Source organism: Otolemur garnettii, unplaced genomic scaffold (genome assembly GCF_000181295.1).
Source record: "Otolemur garnettii isolate 467f Iridium unplaced genomic scaffold, OtoGar3 scaffold00033, whole genome shotgun sequence".
Lineage (NCBI taxonomy): Eukaryota > Metazoa > Chordata > Mammalia > Primates > Galagidae > Otolemur > Otolemur garnettii.
The window spans coordinates 5,599,665-5,603,975 of record NW_003852428.1 but is presented as its reverse complement, the minus strand read 5'-3'; the positions used below and the strand labels follow the sequence as shown (position 1 = coordinate 5,603,975).

The 4,311-nt window shown below is 38.3% G+C and overlaps 1 protein-coding gene across 1 annotated transcript in view; it reads right to left on the bottom strand.

The window, feature by feature from the left end:
* Positions 1–1,034, bottom strand: part of CDH12 (cadherin 12) — a 433,615-nt gene extending 432,581 nt beyond the window's left edge. Inside the window, exon 1 of the mRNA XM_003789536.2 lies at positions 768–1,034. The gene's annotated coding sequence lies outside the window, so the exon portion shown is untranslated. The remainder of the gene's footprint in view (positions 1–767) is intronic.
* Positions 1,035–4,311: the final 3,277 nt, after the last annotated feature.

Below are 4,311 nucleotides of genomic sequence, written 5' to 3'. Positions count from 1 at the left end.
AAAACTTAAACATAAAAAGCTAAGATTTTAAACAAACACATAACCTTAATCTGTTACAAAAGAAAGATCTTTTCAAATACAAGTACTTTATAAAACAGTTAATTTTTCTTTTCTTTCTTTTTCATTAATCTATCTCATCAAAGAAATTCATCTCTCTTGAGTAAGAAGATGAATGGTATAAGAATATTCATGGTATGTTATATCTTCTGGGTTCGTTTTTCTTATTACTTGCATTAGAAATGACAACATCTAAATTTTAAGTTTTAAATGGACATTAAAATATTCAGGGATTTAGTCCTAAATCCTTAAACTAAAGGGAGCTCAGGAACATTGCTAATTAGAAAGCTGCACAAAATCTCAACTCTGATTTGCAAGGCTTTTCTTTCCATCTAATTTAACTTTGAAGCCTTTAGTCTCAGAGATTTTACCATTTGACAACAAATCACTTCAATCAAAATCAATTTACCTCGGCACTGCATAGACCTCTAAACAGATTATTAGAAAGGCAAATTGAGAAATTACCCCTCTTTTCATCCTCCCTTTTATTTTCTCTTGATGCAAGGCAGAATGATTATATTGCAAAAGAAATTGCCCTGAAACGTCATTATCCTCAAATGCTTTTTCTGCTCTAGGACACTTGCTTATAAACTGAGCTTTCCCTGACATAAACAGTCCCTTGCTGCAGTGCAGAGTGTCAGTTTCGTCAGTCAGAACTTTCAATGCAGAAATTCCGTGTGATGCAGTCACCCAGATAAAGCAGCACTTACCTTAATTGAAATATTCTCTGTGAACGAGGTGAGAAATCAGTCAAGTCAGCCGTGAATGGGGTGGGGAGATCGAAGTTTTCAATCAACACCCTCCAAGTAGCTGCAGCCTGTGCTCTGGTTCCCTGTTTATATTGCGCTCCTGGCTGTCTAAGGAGAGAAAGAGATCAGCTGAAATCCTCAGAGGTTCCCAGTGAGTAAATGAAGAACTAAGCGATGTTTCTTAACGGGAGATTCTCTGCGAGCGTGCTCCGTTCAGAGGCTTCCTAACTGCTCTGATAGACTCCTGTCATGTCCCCGGAGCCAGGCGGTGATCATTGACCTGATTAGCAGGAACGCTCCCGGTGCGCAGACAGCACATGCCGAGGGCTGGAGGGTCTCCTGGAAATTGGAAAAAGGCACCGAAGCCTCTTGAAAATCTTGTCTTTCCCAGCCTAATAAATGAACTACAACTTTGAGGATAATTTGAAAGGAAATTAGCTGCCGCGTTAGCCATCGCAGGACTTAAATAAATGTGCTTTAACCTGCTGGTTCTCAAGGTGCATTCACGTTGGATGTCGGGTACTACGAAACAATTAAAAAACTGATAGAACTGCTTTGTAAGACAAGCTTAAAGCTGAAAAATGTTTAAAACAATGTGATCAGAGAGATAACTGCACTTGTCTGTGCCCCAGCCTGCTACTTACTTCAACCTTTGTCAAAGTGAAATGAATTTAAGGGTTTATTACAGCCCTCCAGAGTGCAACTCTGTGCATTTATTAAAAGGAACTATTCATACTAAATAAGCATATTTGGCAGTTTTCTACAGACACATGCACTCAAACTAAGGCGTGGAGAACAGAGTATTGCTTGTGTAGTTTTTCAAGTAGCATTTAAAATTACCATCTCGCTTGCAAAATATATTTGCATTGTACTATTAACCTCGGAAACATACGAGAGCACAGTGTTACATCCACCTGAATCATCTCTTGTATTATCTGTTGAAATACTGTTTTACTAAAACAAAAACACGAAAGGGTATGAGAAAATCTAAAATGTCAAACACCTTTGTAAACGTGGCCATGTACCGTGAACATCCTCCTAGTCCAGCCGACCTCGGCTTTTTCTGCCACTGACCACCTTCTCAGAACTTCCACACATCTTACATCCAAAGGGATTACTTCCCTGAAGAGACCTAATTCTCTGGAAAAGGTCACAGAATGAAATGCCAGAGCCCCAAATGGTTAATTTTTGACAGCTCTCACTTTTGCAGGAGAAAATTATGCAAATAACATAAAAAGAACAGATGAAAAAAGTCATTTGCATGTCTTGAGGGTGAGAAAATTCTCATTGCCAGAGAGAAAACTGAAGACTGTCCTCTCACAATGATTCTGTGATATGTTCAGCACTTCTGTTTTTACAAGTAGGTCTCACTTGGGACATATGGTATTATTCCCTTGGGTGTGTGTATGTGTGTGTGTGTGAGAGAGTGAGAGAGAGAGAGAGAGAGAGGGAGAGAGAGAGAGGCTGTATCTGCCTTGTGATGTGTGTGTACTACCTATATAATCTTAGAAACCCCCCAGATTTCAAATAAGGGAATGCACCAAACATATATAACAGGGAATCCATTTGCCTTATGCATTCCCAAGTAATGTTTTTTAAGTAACTCATTAAAATACAAGCTCTTTGATGAAACTTCTTACAAAAATAAAACTTCAGGGTAACTGAGTTGCTGTAAATAGAACAGATACTCATACTAGAGCGAAAACCCCAGATGCCCCTTGAGAAGTCCTTGGGGTGGGGGCCGCCTCCGTGTGGAAGTCTCTTGCTCCCTCCGCTGGTGGAGGATCAGACCCGACAGTGAGGAAACCCCAGTCAATCCACTTCAAGAGCAGAACAACTTTAGCTGCTGTTAAACGGGACGCTAATTATCCAATTATAGATGACCATGAGAGTGTTCTAGCAGGAAAGAGGATGCTTAAGTCAAAATGGATGAGCCCTGAGTATAAATTGTAAACAAAAAATATAGCTACTAATTTCTTCTGGGAGGATACTGACTAGTTTTTAACACAGTACTGATAAATAACAACGGGATGGCCTCCATGGTTCTGATGTGTGATTGGCCATGCAATTAAAACACTCTGTCTCATATTGATCTAAGCCTGTTCTAAAGATCTGAACTTAAATGATGACCTTTAAGCCTTTCTAAACTTTAAGACAGAGCTTAGGTTCCTGAACTCTGCTACGCAGCAATTATTGTTACCAAGGAAAACAGGTGCACGTGAAACCAACTTAGAGCTGTAGAGGACAGTTTCTACCTGGAAACCCTGACTGTGGGATCATGCACTGATGAGGCTTCTAAGCAACCACTCTTTTCATTCTCATAAAATCCAAGGGGTTTTCACACTCTGAACGGTTTCGGCAGAGAGTCTGAATGACTCTTCAATAGATTTTTAAACTTGGACCACTAATTGATTTTATGGGAAGTATTCACAGGAGTAACAAACCACGATAAAACCGTTTTATGGGGAGAGTGAGGGGGGACAGCAGTCATTTGATAATAGAGACAGTGTCTCATTTAAGCTCAGTGTGTGCTGGGTATTTGGGATATACTTCAGTTCTAGTTATTATCCATGAACGATACCAGGGGTGTCCAATTTACAGCTCACAGGCCCACAGCCTCCGATTTTGTGGTGACTTTTTTGCTTATCTGTGGTGTCAGTATGCATAGACGCTTTCATTTTTGCTAATCACCTTACTTGTGTATTTAACATGTGGCCTAAGACAACTCTTTTCCTTCCAAAGTGTGACAAAGAAAAAAAAGTGATTAGATATCTTTGCCTTACACCAATCCTGGTGTAAGGTAAGCAGGTATTATTATAATTTTTAAATTTTTACTGATTAAATTAAGGCTCTGATAATTTAAGTAAATTTTCCTATACAGAGGAAACCCAGATTTAGAACTCACCACTATCACTGTAAAATCATAATTAATATTTACAAATCCCAAATGTTCAAATCAACAAACATACGTACTTCTAACACAAGAGGAAAATTGTCTTTTACGACTTTCAGAAATCATTTTTGCATCTTTAAAAACAGTTCTATAACTGACAAAGTATTGCATCGCAATAGTTCTTCTGTCAAATTTATTCTGTCTATTTTAGCAGAAAATGGAATTCAACAAAAATTAACTTTGCCTAAAAAAATAAAGTCCACGTAAAACTTCCATGTTATAATTTCATTAGCACAAATTGAGCAATTAAAAAATTCTCTTCTGAACTTCATTTACTTTCCCCTTCAAATGTACTTAATTATTGCTTCTTTAAATATATGGCTATCTAAAGAACAGTCGCTAAAAACACATTAGGCCAAAATTATGAAGATTTTTGTTGTTCCAGTTCTTCACGGGACATAATGTAATAGCGAAGCTCAAACACAGTGTGGGGACATAAAGTTCATTTCCGGCTTGTTCAAGCTTAATCTACAGATTCTTAAACTTCACTTGCATTGCACAATTTCATAGGGTCCTTTAAAACTCCCAGGCACCTCTAGAACCTTACAGAGA